This window comes from Stenella coeruleoalba (genome assembly GCF_951394435.1).
Source record: "Stenella coeruleoalba genome assembly, chromosome: 7".
Taxonomy (NCBI): domain Eukaryota; kingdom Metazoa; phylum Chordata; class Mammalia; order Artiodactyla; family Delphinidae; genus Stenella; species Stenella coeruleoalba.
The window spans coordinates 68333745-68348376 of record NC_137153.1 but is presented as its reverse complement, the minus strand read 5'-3'; the positions used below and the strand labels follow the sequence as shown (position 1 = coordinate 68348376).

Genomic DNA, 14632 nt, shown 5'->3' with positions numbered 1-14632 from the left:
ACACACACAGCCTGAGGAAGCTACGACGTCTTCAGTCAAAAGAAAAGAAATAAGGGGGGTCTCTGTCAACCATGGCACAGGGTAACCCCTTATATCAAAAAGAGAGGTGAGCCATGGTGTCTTTCATAGCTTCCCTAACTCCAAGATAATTCCACTAGCAGTTTCTGAAATGCCACCATTAGAGGTTCAGAATGTCACATGGGTAAGAGTACTGATTCTGGAGCCAGGCAGAACTGGGTTCAGATCTTAGCCCTCTCACTCATGAACTTTGGGACATTAGGCAAGTTCCTTAATCCCTATCCCTAAGCGTATGCTATTCCTGCTTCACTAAACTGTAGGGAGCACCCATGAACTGATCTGTGGAAAGCATTTAGCACAGTGCCTGGTACCAGTAACCGTTGCCTGTCAGTACTACTCCTTTGGGCTAAGCAGCACTCCCTTCCTCTCATTCTAGTTTAGGAAAACCCTCTTGATAGCACATCTCAATGGAGGGTTTAATTTAATGTGACTTTGTTTATCAGGATCCAGAGGGCTGGAATTCCCCGGGGATTAAGTGCTGCAGAGGGTGACAGTGGGATTCCCCCAAAAGCCAATTTGCCAAGATGCAGCTTGTGAAGTCCTTCTCCAGCTGCCATAGAAACATCTCCTTCTCCTCTCTCATGGTCCTCCCACTCTCTCTCATTCCCCTGTGTATTGACTCAATGAAAGCATCTTTTCTTTAAGATACCACTCCCACCAAAGAAGCAAGAGTCTAATTTTGGATCTCAGTTGATTTAGGAAATAGCCTTTCTCACACCTGCAATCATGTGTCCCGGACGCATTTTCCTGGTGGAGGAAACAAATCCCATCCATCCATCTTGTCAACCTCTAATGCACTTTTCAAATTGACCCAACAGGGTCTTGAGAAGACAAACAATCATGCCTATCTCCTAGTCAAGGAGCTTGACACTGAATGGTATATCAGGAGGCACTGGTTCTCTTTCTGTCAGTGTCTTCCATCAACCTACACTAAATAAAAGAATAAAACTTTTCTATATACATATTCCCCATTTAATAATATGGTAGAAAATATAATTTTATTTTTAAATGAAATGGACCTCTAATTATTTAAACCATTAATGGATTCAAACTCTTCTAAAACAGAGTTAAGTCCTAAACATCACCCTCTGTTCTGTCCACCCCTTAATAATGCAACTGTCTTTGAAATCCATGTGATGGAACCATAACTTTATGTAACAGCATTCAACCAAATATTTGTTCTATCTTTTTTTTTTTTTTTTTTTTGCGGTACGCGGGCTTCTCACTGTTGTGGCCTCTCCTGTTGCGGAGCACAGGCTCCAGATGCGCAGGCTCAGTGGCCATGGCTCACGGGCCCAGCCGCTCCGCGGCATGTGGGATCTTCCCGGACTGGGGCACGAACCCGTGTCCCCTGTATCGGCAGGTGTACTCTCAACCACTGTGCCACCAGGGAAGCCCTTTTTCTGTCATTTTCTACACAGAGGCTGTTGATATTTTTCCTCAAAGGAAAACTCTTTTCCTGAAAGATATTCTCATAGAAGACATACCCTTGGAACACCTCACTTTGTGTAGCTATGTCCTCATGAACTTCCCTGTGAAACACAATGGGTGTTGGCAGAGAACCTCCCTGGGCCTCTGGGGCCAGCCTCTTTGAGGTAAGAGCTCTGAGCCAAACCAAATGAAAGGTTTCTGGCAGGAAACGGTGTGACTATGGCTGGTCAGTAGGTGGCACCCTTTCCCCAGCATTGGCCCTGACCCTAGCTCAGAGGTACCTGGACATGTTCTTCCAGGTTGGGGTTTCCAGAATGTAGGACTTTCGGATATGAAGTCTCATGTTACCTCGCAGGATGCTATTGTTCCAAAACATGATGCTACCTTAACATCTGGAAGGGAACCAAAATAGGCATTACCCATTGTATTTTTAAAAGAAAATACATTCTAGTCTGGAATGAGATCACAATGGAATTTTTTTTTTTTAATTAAAGCCATTCCTGTTTACAAAACCTACATCACACCTCCACCCCCTCTCCCAATTCCACTGTCATTCCATCCTCACTAAAAGAGATGCCCCCACCTTTTTCTGAGTTTGGAAGAGAGGGTAAGATTCCTGCAAACTAAATTCGAAGGAATAATCATTAAATTCACCTAACTACCCTTGCAAATCCACTAACGGCTCACATGACAGTCAGTGTAACCCCATCACAGATTCTCCCAGAAGGTCCCACAACTTGTCTTTTTTGCTTTTAAAATCCATCTTCATTTTCTGTGATTCTTTAACTGGACTGACTTTATTGCAGGTCAACAGATATTTTAGCACTCCTACTACTTGGCCAGGAACAGAGTAGCACCTTCAAATCTAGATTAAAGATTAAGATGCATAAGCAGGGCACTCCATGATGGGGACCAAATAAAGGGTGCAGGCCAAGAGTGTCACTGTAAGTCCTAGAAGGGAGAGGTCACTGATGCCCAGTGTGGTCAGGGGTTCTTCACAGGGTAAATGAAACTGAAATAGAGTCTTGAGGCATGGCCAGATTTTGGACTGAGAAGAGGAAGGAAAATCCTTTTGTGGGAAGAAATAAGGGACAAGTAATTAAGAGGCCTAGAAGACAAGAGGATGGATACTTCTCATCAGTAAAGGTACAGTGAATACAACAGTAAAGGAAGGAGTGAGCAAAGGGAGGTCAAAGATGAGGAGTAATATGGCCTTGTTGGAGGGAACAATTCATGTTGAGAAACAGTAGGGAACAAAGTCTGCAAATCTGGGTTGGGATTACAGATGGCAGTTCTTAAATACTGACCCAAGGAATGTCTCTGGGCAAGTATCTGTCCGCAAAGCTACCCTACATTATAACAGCAACAACAACATCAACGATTTGCAAACAGTTACCCTAGAACAGTTTAAGAACCAAGGCTTTAGAGTCAGAAAGTTCTTGGTTTGAGTCCCAGCTCTCTGGTTTACTATCTAAATGACTCGGTGTGTTTTTTTTTCGCGGTACGCGGGCCTCTCACTGTTGTGGCCTCTTCCGTTGCGGAGCACAGGCTCCGGACGCGCAGGTCCAGCAGCCGTGGCTCACAGGCCCAGCCGCTCCGCGGCATGTGGGATCTTCCCGGACCGGGGCACGAACCCGTGTCCCCTGCATCGGCAGGCGGACTCTCAACCACTGCGCCACCAGGGAAGCCCCCCAGTGTGTTTTTTGGAGATCTTCAAACCTCAGTTTTTGTCATCTATAACACAGGTTTGATAATAGTATCTATTTCATAAGGCTGTTATAAAATTTAAATGTGATGATAAACACAAAACCCAAGATAAACCTAAATAGGGAATGTAAGGCTGTGAATTGACAAATCCTTGGCTTTTCCATCTCAGTATTTCCCAAATTTGTCTGAGGATAAGAATCGCCTGGGAAGCTTGTTAATATACAGATTACCCACCTGTTCCCTTGGAACATTTTTTCCCCTCTTGGATTTTTAATTCAATAGATCCAGGATGGAGCCGAGATTTGGGGTTTTTTAAAGTATGCTAGGTGATTCTTATCATCAAAGAAGTATGGGAAACACTGGCAGTGTTCCTCAAAATAGTGGTTCTCAAACTTTATCCTACACCAGAATTCCTAGGGGCCCGTGAAAATACAGATTGTGGGTCCTTATTTTCAGAGTTTCTGATTCAGTAGGTTGGGGTAGGGCCTGAGAATGTGCATTTCTAACAAGTTCCTAGGTGACATGGATACTGCTTGGGGGGAAGGAGGTAAAACCACTCTGAAACCACTGTTTAAAGCAAGCAAACGTCAGGGAAGAGCCAATTTTGACTCCATGTTGGATCTGTTTCTTTGAATTTTAACCTTTTCTTTTCTTGCTTTTGTTATTATAATCATACATAATGGCCTGCCTCAGGGAACTCTGCCCCTCTGCCAAATATTAAACTAAAGGGCCTTTGTTCAGCTCACAGGGAGACAATCTGACCCTGCCCACCTGTGAATGGTTGCAGAAAAGAAGAAATTAAAACATCCCCTTCTGAGGCTGGCTGGCCATTCCAGGAGATATTTGTAAGACTTACGGCCTTTTTACTTTAATTCCTCGCTGCTTCTTCCTCTCTATTCTGCCTTTTTACTTTACTTCCTCACCGCCTCTCCCTCTCTGATTTTATAAAAGAAACTGGCATCCAGACCCCCATAAGATAGATGGTTTTTTGGAGACACTAGTCTGCCATCTTCTCAGTCTGCCAGCTTTCCAAATGAAGTCATATTCCTTGCCTCAACACCTCGTCTCCCGATTTACTGTCCAGTTGTTCGTCGAGCAGAGTGAGCTTGGACTCGGTAACGCAAGATCCAAGGACCTGATGAATCAGAATCACCCAGGGTGCTGGTTAACCTTGGCCCTTTCAAAAGGCCCCAAACCAGCCTAAGATTCAGCATTTATAATAACGAATCAAATATTTCTGATTCACACTGAGGTTTAAGAGCCCTGTTCTATATATGGCTTTATAATGTTATAATGCATGTGTGTACACATACACTTAATTTTAGGTCGTGACATGATTTCAGAAACACTGAAATGTGAAAATCATGTAAACCTTAGAATAAAGAGAATATGGCTAGCTAATGAAAAAATAAAAGAATATGTTCGGTGCCTTTCAACTGCTAAGTCAAGCTCAAAATATATTCCTGCATACTCTAAGCATCAGTCTTTAAATCAGAAATCAGGCTCAGATCAAGCTACCTTGTGTTTATATGTGACCCAAGCCACTCTCACCAAAACTCAGCAGAGCCTTCTCTCACCAGTGCAGTGGCTGCTCATTGGAATTATCTGGACAGCTTTAAAACGCATTGATGCCTACCTTACAGATTCTGATTTGATTGGCAAGAGATGCGGCCCTCACCCACATCTCCCCAAGCAATTCTACATACAGCCATATTTAAGAACCACTGTTTTTTTTTTTTTTCTTTTTTTTTTTATCATTGGCTGCAATGGGTCTTCGCTGCTGCGTGCGGGCTTTCTGTAGTTGTGGTGAGCCAGGGCTACTCTTTGTTGTGGCGCACGGGCTTGGTTGCTCCGCGGCATGTGGGATCTTCCCGGACCAGGGATCGAACCTGTGTCCCCTGCATTGGTAGGTGGATCCTTAACCACTGCACCACCAGGGAAGTCCCTAGAACCACTGCTTTAAAGGCATTTGTAATTTGGTGTATGTTTAGGAAGCAGACATTTTCAAAATATCACTCTAAGAAAGACACAAAATTCCTACAAAATAGCAATGGCAGAAAGTGCCAATGTGAGTATAAAAATTTTTAGATCATCTAGAGAATCTGGCGTTCCATTGGTTAGGACTCTGCCCTCTCACTGTCGAGGGCCCGGGTTCAATCCCTGGTTGGGGAGCTAAGATCCCACAAGCCACACGGCACGGCCAAAAAAATAAAGTTTGGATGTTTAAAAAAAATTGTTTTAGATCATCTATTGCTGAGGATTATTCATGCTTTTGTAACAGGGAAGAGCCAATCCTGACTCCATGTTGGATCTGTTTCGTTTACTTTAACCTTTGCTTTTTGTCTCTTTTGTTATTATAATCACTATCTACAGCTGTAAGCATACATAATGGCCTGCCACAGGGAACCCTGCCCCTCTGCCTGACTGTTAAACTAAAGGGCCTTTGTTCAGCTCACAGAGAGACTTTCTGACCCTGCCCACCTGTGAATGGCTGCAGAAAATAAGAAATTAACACATCCCCTCCTATTTTACAAGATAAATGGCCTTTTTACTTCCTAACCTCCTCCCCCTCTCTGTTCTATAAAAGAAACTGGCATCCAGACTCCGATAAGATTTTTTGGGGGGACCCTAGTCTGCCATCTTCTCAGTCTGCTGGCTTTCCGAATAAAGTCGCTATTCCTTGCCTCGACACCTCGTCTCTCGATTTATTCGTCTGTCGTGTGGCAAGCAGAGTCAGCTTGAACTCGGTAACACTTTTATACAATACCTGTTTTCATCTGCCATAGATTCTAAATGCATCTTTTTAAAAATCAGCAGGTATTATTTGAGTCCTACCATGTGAAACATTCACGAAGCTCTGGGTTTATGTATGTATTCTTCATTTTGTATGGACCTAAAGAATTCAAACCATTAAGAGTAAATGAAGTAGTACATGTAAAGAAGTACTTTGCAAACTGTAAACTGCCAAGCAGATGGAAGTTATTATCAACAACCCTCATTTTAGCCTCACTCAAAAGAAGGGAATTGTTCTCTCTCCATATGATTTATGATAAATAATATTAATATAGTACTTCTACATGGTGAAATCTTTGCAAAGATATGCTTAGAGAAATCTGAACATGCCTAAAATATGAAAAAATTAACTAGGAAAAACTATGGGAACTGAGAAATGTCAAAATAAATTATCTCAGCAGCTGGGAAAGGAGGAAATCTCCCTTGCTTTAAAACACATTATTTATTTATTTATTTATTTATTTATTCACATCTTTATTGGAGTATAATTGTTTTACAATGGTGTGTTAGTTTCTGCTGTGTAACAAAGTGAATCAGCTATATGTATACATATATCCCCATATCCCCTCCCTCTTGTGTCTCCCTCCCACCCTCCCTATCCCACCCCCTCTAGGTTGACACAAAGAACAGAGCTGATCTCCCTGTGCTATGCGGCTGCTTCCCACTAGCTAGCTATTTTACATTTGGTATAAAACACATTCTTTAAATGAGCAAATACATTGATGTTGTTAGGAGCCAGGCAGTCATTATGAGAGAAGAGAAATACACCTATGGACTGAGGGGAAAGCAAGTAAGAGCCCTCTAGTGTTTGACTGGAATTAGGAGTATCGGAATGAACCCATGGATTTTTTTAAAAATGCATGCCTACAAAAAAAAAAAAAAAAAAAAAAAAAGCATGCCTACAAGTTCTGTCCACTGAAAGCACCTAGAATCAATGACATTTCAATAGTGATTAGCACAAGTAGTCTCCGATTTTTGTTTCTAAACACATTCCCCAATAAAAGGAGGCAGGGCTCCTTGGGTAAATGGCAGATTCCAGGGCTAGGACAGGGAAAGTACAAAGCGAGCCATAGCATCTTGTGGCATAAAGTAAATCCTCAAAAACTGATGGGAAGATGTCAAAGAACACAGGAGCCAGCTTGAAGGTGCTGGAAATTTAGCATAAAACTGTGGGCAATTTTAGCATAAAAACAACAATAGGTTAGAAAACGTTGGATACAAAAGAATCTAGGTGTCTATACAGATACAAAAAAAGACAGACAAAGTAAATAAATAAATGGGCAACACAAAGCGCCTCTTTACAGTAGAATGCTAATACACGTAGAAGAAATGTTAGGGGTTTTTTAAATCACAAATTTGCAACCTCCATAGTAGGAACAGATTCAGATGGGAATTTTCAATGGATGCTAAAACTATTGGGTGAAAGTCTGTTGGTGAACAGGATATTTGCAGAGTCCCAAACTACCTCCCCACAGATTACTTGCTGATTACAAAGAAGATAAGTTCCTGTAAGTGGAGAAATCTGGCAGACACAAGCCACCCTAAATCATCAAAGTGACATCATGTGCCTCCTGATGTGATGCGCTGAGGACACAGCAATACTTACATAGTATTCCTGCCAAAAATGCATAACCTGAACCTAATCATGAGGAAACAATCAAGCAAACTCAAACTGAGGGTCATTCTATAAAACAGCTTGCCTGTACTCTTCAAAAAAGTCACTGTCATAAAAGACACGAGGAACTGTTCCAAGTTAAAGGAGACTAAGTATACATGACAACCAAATACAATGGATGATTTACCCTGGATTCTAGATCAGAAAAAAATTGCAAAATTGAATATTAACTGTATATTAGATAACAGTATTGTATCAATCCTGAATTTAATCATTGCGTTGTGGTGATGTAAGAGAATGTCATTGTACAGGGAATACATGCTAAAGTATTAGAGGTCATGATGTCTGCAACTAACTCTGGCATGGTCCAGATGTGAGGGGGCAGGGGCTGAGACGGTGGAGGAGAGAACGCAAACGTGAAGAAATGCTTACAAATGGTGGATCTGGGTGAAGGAATCATTATTCTGTTCTTGCAACTCTTCTGAGGATTTAATATTTTTCAAAATGAAAAATTTAAATATTAAAAAATGTTCTAAAATTGAGTATATAGAGAATGAACTTATGGTTACCAGGGGGGAAGGTGGGGAGAGGGATAGATTGGGAGTTTGGGATTGACATGCACACACTGCTGTATTTAAAATAGATAACCAGGGCTTCCCTGGTGGCGCAGTGGTTGAGAATCTGCCTGCTAATGCAGGGGACACAGGTTCGAGCCCTGGTCTGGGAAGATCCCACATGCCATGGAGCAACTAGGCCTGTGAGCCACAACTACTGAGCCTGCGCGTCTGGAGCCCGTGCTCCGCAACAAGAGAGGTCGCAATAGTGAGAGGCCCGCGCGCCGCAATGAAGAGTGGCCCCCGCTTGCCACAACTAGAGAAAGCCCTCGCACAGAAACGAAGACCCAACACAGCCAAAAATAAATAAATAAATGGGGGGGTTAAAAAATAATAATAATAAAATAAAATAATAAATAAAATAGATAACCAACAAGGATCTACTGTACAGCACAGGGAACTCTGCTCAATATTCTGTAATAACCTAAATGGGAAAAGAAAAGGAATAGAAAAAAAAAATTTTTTAAATAGTAACATGCAAAATTTAAAAATAAAATTGAGTATATAGTACATTTCCGTAAAATTCAAATGCAAGTAGCTCTTAATAGTGCTGTTATCAGAAAATGTGTATCCCAATAACTGTATTGAAATGTACTTGATCAATAATATGATGAATAAATTAATATTAATAAATGATTTAAAAGCAAAATTCTAATCTAGCTACTTATGGGTCACAGATTAATTTCGTTTGGCCCACCCACAGGATTAGCCGTTATAGTAGGTCTTTTTGTGTGTCGGATTAGCTGCTAACTAATAAACATTAAAACCATGATTTTTTTTTTGCTCTGCTTGAAAACTCAAGAGTCAAAACGACACTTGGGCTGAGTCGCAGCCACCACCACCCCCTCTTTGATGGGTCATGTTTTCCACAGGTCACTGAAGTCCTCACCATTCTGAATCTCTCCCTGACTCAGCCTGCTTTAGTCACACCAGTTACCCACCTGACCCCCAAAAGAACTGGAGTTTGTGAGCTCTCATTTAGGCAATAAAGAGGAAAGTGAATCACTATCTCTGGAAAGGGGTTACAAAAGAAGTAGAACCTGAAAAAGCATCTCAAACTCAGCGTGCCCCAAACTGAATCACTGATTTCTCCTTCCTGCACCATCCCCACTTTATTGACAAGCCAAAAGCCTAGGAATTATCCTTGATGTCTGCCTTCCTCTCCATCAACACATATGTCACATCTATCCCTAAATTCTAAAGATTCTACTTCCTAAATACTCTCAAATCTGTCCATTTAGCCCTATTTCCAACACTAAAACCACCATCCCATCTAGGACTACCACAACCAACATCACCATCACCATCACCAGTACCAACATCACCAACACCATCACCACCAGCACAGCAACATCCACCCTATCCTAAGCTCCCACTATATTATTTCTAGACAAAGCTTTCTAAGTGATTCATCCACATTCCTTCTGGCCTCTCTTCAATCTGGTCACTACACTGAAGGCAAAGTGACTTTTTTCAAAATGCAAATTTTGAAGCCTGTCTCCTGCTTAAAAACTTTTCAATGTCTCCTACAGCTCTTGGGATAATGGGAAAACTGCCTGAAAAGGCCTGCAATACATGGTCCAGAGCTCAGCCATCTTTGCAGCCTCATTTCCTGTCTTTTCCCCTCTGCTTTTCTATTCCAGCCATCCTGATATTCTTTAAGTCCCCAATACTCAGCATAATCTCTTAAAAAAAATCAATCTCAGGTGCCCAAAATTGGATTAATCATAATCCTTAGTTTATCATGCCACTAAAATTGGCTGGTACGTGGCTCTCTTTATTTAAATAATATGATGAACTTTTCAGAGCTCCCCATCCAGCCCAGTATCTAGAACATCATGTTTTACAAAAATTTACATGTCCTTATGAACCTCTCCATCCCTTCCCCTGCCACTCCTACTCCGAATTTTCACTTTCTAAATTTTGTGTTTATTTTTCACTGCCTTTTTTAAAAATCACATATATATCTAAGCAATGTCTTGTTTAATTTTTCTTGTTTTTAAACTTTATTAAAAGGTATCATGAAGTATATAATCTTTAGAACTTGCTTTTTTTCCATCCAACATTATGTCACCAATATTCATCCAAAGTCATGAGTTGCAGGTAGCTGTGAGTAGCAGAGATTCATTCATCTTTATTGCTGTGTAATATTCCATTATGTGAATGACCCCATGCCTGCAAAGCAATTTTTCTTCTTGGCCCAGTTAACTCTTACTTATCGCTCAGATCTCAGCTCAGGTGTTACCTCATTAGATGTTTTCTGACATTCAGAACCAGGTAAGACCCCCTATTTATTACAGACCCTCAAAGCACGTTGAATATCTCCATTGTAGCCATTACCACAGTAGCAATTTCACATCATGTGATTGTTTGATTGTGATCTGTTCCCCCATCCACTTGGCTATGGGCTTCCCAAGAGCAGGCACCATGCCTATGTTTGATTGCTATTAAATCCCTAGCTCCTAGCACATCATAAAGACTCAACAAAAGCTGTTACTTAGGGCTTCCCTGATGGCGCAGTGGTTGAGAGTCTGCCTGCCGATGCAGGGGACATGGGTTCGTGCCCCAGTCCGGGAAGATCCCACATGCCGCAGAGCGGCTAGGCCCGTGAGCCATGGCCGCTGAGTCTGTGCGTCTGGAGCCTATGCTCCGCAACGGGAGAGGCCACAACAGTGAGAGGCCCGCGTACAGCAAAAAAAAAAAAAGCTGTTACTTAAATGAATAAATAAATCATGAAAATAAGTATCTGTACTAAACAGTACATCGAACTAAACATGGTCAAAGACAAATAACTGTAAAACCAGTCTCTATTCCTGACTTTCATATATTTTTAATGCCATCATCATTCTTTAACTGTTAACCAGGCTTAAAATTTTTGACATTAGGTCTGATTGATTCTGGTCTTTCCCTGACCCCTCACATTTAATTGTTTGCTCACTTCTGTTCTTTCTACTTTGAAAATGGTGCTTACCCCAATATACCATCCCAACCCGGTATGACTTCCACATGTACTATTTTCAATTCCTTTACCTTTCAATTCCTGACAATTTCTCATCACCTCATCTCTGGTTATGCTGTTCCCTCTTCCAGAGAGTCCTTTCTTTGTTTGTGAGTATTTAAATCCTACACAATGCCTGCTTCAAATGCCACATCCCCCCAAATACCTCCCTATTTCCCAGATGGAACGATCTTCAGTCTCTAGGCTATGATCACACACTACCTTACACACAGCGCTTATTTGTGCACGATCCAAAGTTCTCTTTGATGTACTGGAACAAACATGGGCTTTGTATTCACACTTGAGTTCAAATCCTTTCTACTATTACCTACTGTGTGACCTTTGGAAATTATCTATATGGTCTCCCCTCACTATCCGCAGAGGGATTGGTTTCAAGACCCCTGGCTCAGATAACAAATCAGGGGATGCTCAAGTCCCTTATATAAAATGGCATAGTAAGTTGGTTCTCTGTTTCCACAGGTTCTTCATCTGCAGATTCAACCAACCACTCTAACTCTTGGAAATGTTGGTCACATTAAAGTAGATAAATACCTGGAAAATGCTAGATAGGAATCCACTTTCCACTTACCCCATGTTTTCCTGTTGTAACACTTTTGGCCTCACCCCCCACCCCTTACTCACTTTTCTTTTAGGAAGGGGGAGGAGTAACATCAGTGAACTTAGAAGTGAACATCCAGGCTTAGCTGCAGTCACCTCCTCCTCCATCTCCTACTCCATCTTTCTCTCTCTCTCTCTCTCCCCCCACTTCTCTAATCCCTGCTCCCCTGCACCCAACTCTCCTCTGCCCTCTCAACCCTTCAACAGCTCTCATCAGTCCAGCTGTAGAATTCAGACATACGGCTCTGCCCCTCTACAGTGTGGTACCTTAATGAAACAGGCTCCACCATGGGGGTGCGGGTGATTGGTGAGAAAACCTCTCTAACTTTGGGCTAGGTTGTTGGCAACCCTTTTGGCCACAGTTATCAAGTCAGTTCTCCCATCAGCTTACCAGTAATAGAGTTCACACTTTGATCTCCATCTGTCTGCTTTCCCTGTCTCATTTCTCAACTGGTAGTTAATTTGGGTGGGGAAGAAATGAAGTTATTTATTGACTTCCTAAAACCACAATGATAAAGTAATACGACCCTTGTGTTTAAACAAACATACCAGAACTTTCACACCCATATGACAGATGCCCTTCAAAATAGTCCCCTGAGGAAGGGACACATTATTCCAGTACATTCCAATAAGGCTACTCTGGTTTAAAATCTTTTGGATGTATCAATAGGGCCTGTGGATTTTATTTGAGTATCTTTACTGATCTCAAGTCACATCTGAAAAGGGCGGATTTGAGTTTTGAAAGCAAAAAGTCACTTGAAACCAACGCTAATGAATCACTGAGCATTTTGGATCAACAATGGGAAGGAATTAAAAAATAATGAAACATGCGTGTGTATGTGTGTGTCATAATTGGAAAAGCATCCTAAAAATGCTTGCACAACAGCCACACTGTCAAAATAGCTCACAGCACCCAACAGTGCCCACTGTGAAAAACAACACTCTCAGGCTACTGCGTAGAACAGGGTGTGTTTATTATTATTTAAATCTCTTCATAGTGATGCTGATAGCATAGGATGCTGACTTTTTCTAAAGGCACAAAATGGAGAGCCATGAACCTTGCCACTTATTTTCTGTGTCATCTTAGACAAGTTATTTAACTTCTTTCAACTTTAGTATTTTCATCAGTAAAACCAAATTAATAACACCCGCCACAGATACCTCACAGGATTATTTTGAGAACCATATGAGCTAAAACAGGTGAAAAAGCTCTTTGTCAACCACAGGCGCAATATAAATGTTAGTTGTTATGGTAGCTAATATTATGATAACTATTTTTCCTTGATCATTTCAAACTTTTTCCCTCCTTTGACATAAGTTTGGCAGCAGGTCTGGATTCTGAAATATCTCCTCATAAAGAGACTGAGGTCAATCTGAACACATATTCCAGGATTCAAATAAATTGCTAAGGAAAATGCAAGGAAGCAGGAAACCTGCCAATGACTCAGTAAGCGCCACTTTCTGTAAATCATTTGATTTGTTTTGCCCCATTTTCTGTAAGTCACTTGATTTGTTTTGGCTTTGGGTGATTTCTTTCAAGTTTCTAAAAAAGTCATTAACTTTGGTCATTTTCTCTTACCTTGCTTTAAAGACTAAAAGGTGTTCCCCTATAAGTTTAAATAGCATCTTGACCCGCTGAATGGCAATTAACATTTACTGAAAACTTACTACATGCTGAGTAATATGTTAAATACTTTAATCCTTAACAACAGCCTGATACTGTAGGTACCATTTTTGTCCCCATTTTATAGACGAGGCCACAGAATCACTGAGAAATTAAATAAATTGCCCATGCCATCCAGTGGGTAAATCCTTAAGCTGGGATGTGAACACATATGGTGTGACTGCAAAGCCCATATTCTTCAGCACACTCTTGACCTTTAAATACATAAATCTGGGTTTTCCAAATTGCAAACCCTATCACATTTTTTTCCTCCTTTATGTTTTACTTTTGAGGCTAGCATAGGACCTATTCTGGGGCTGTTTATGCGTTCTTGATGAGTGACAAGGCCCCCTTGAAACCACTTTAAAGAGTAGAGGACCCCCTAATGTGATGACTAGAACTCTGAGAAATGTGCTAGGGCATAACATTTGGGCAAGCATGAAAGAAAGAAAGGTTTAAGGAAGAATACACAGTTCATCTTTAGATGAGATCAGGCACGTTCAGGGTTGTATGGCCATAGACCAGTTCGTTTTTAACTCACCGTTTGCGATGGACTTTCAGAGCCTACTAGGAATTTTTACTAAGCCCAGGTCCCAAAGCCTGTCCCCACTTAGCATTCTGGTTACTCTCCATTCTCTGATATCCATACCTTTCCTGGAAAACATCTATGTTTCTGCAATCAGCTCCAAAACGAAGGATGTCTTTTTTACCTTCTCAAACTCTCATCTGCACTAAAACAAGAAAAAGCGTACTTTAGATTCACTTTCACCTAAAGTTGGCATTGAAAGCAACTCCTTTATATTTTTAGATAAATACTATGTTTTGGTTTTTTGTCAATTATAAAAGTAGTCCTGTTCATGGTATGAAACTTGAGAAATAAAAAAGAAAAAGATGCCCTGGGTGAGAGGACTACATGTCAGTTATCTGCATCCAAAAGTCTAACATAGTCCTGGCACTTGGAGGTGCCCCAAAAATGTAGATGATGAGTGAATCTTTTAAAGATCCATGAGCATTCAATGCCAATGGTCTCCACTGCTACTACACGTCCAGGGATCAGGGCATTGCTCACTGGTCAGAAACACATAGTGGGTACTTGCAAAATACAGAATACTCAA

The 14632-nt window shown here is 41.2% G+C and overlaps 1 protein-coding gene across 1 annotated transcript in view; it reads right to left on the bottom strand.

Annotated features, from left to right (window-relative positions):
- The window catches only part of GLIS3 (GLIS family zinc finger 3), a 520272-nt gene extending 518070 nt beyond the window's left edge, over positions 1-2202 (bottom strand). The window contains exon 1 of the mRNA XM_079927522.1: positions 1791-2202. The gene's annotated coding sequence lies outside the window, so the exon portion shown is untranslated. The remainder of the gene's footprint in view (positions 1-1790) is intronic.
- Between the last annotated feature and the right edge of the window lie 12430 nt (positions 2203-14632).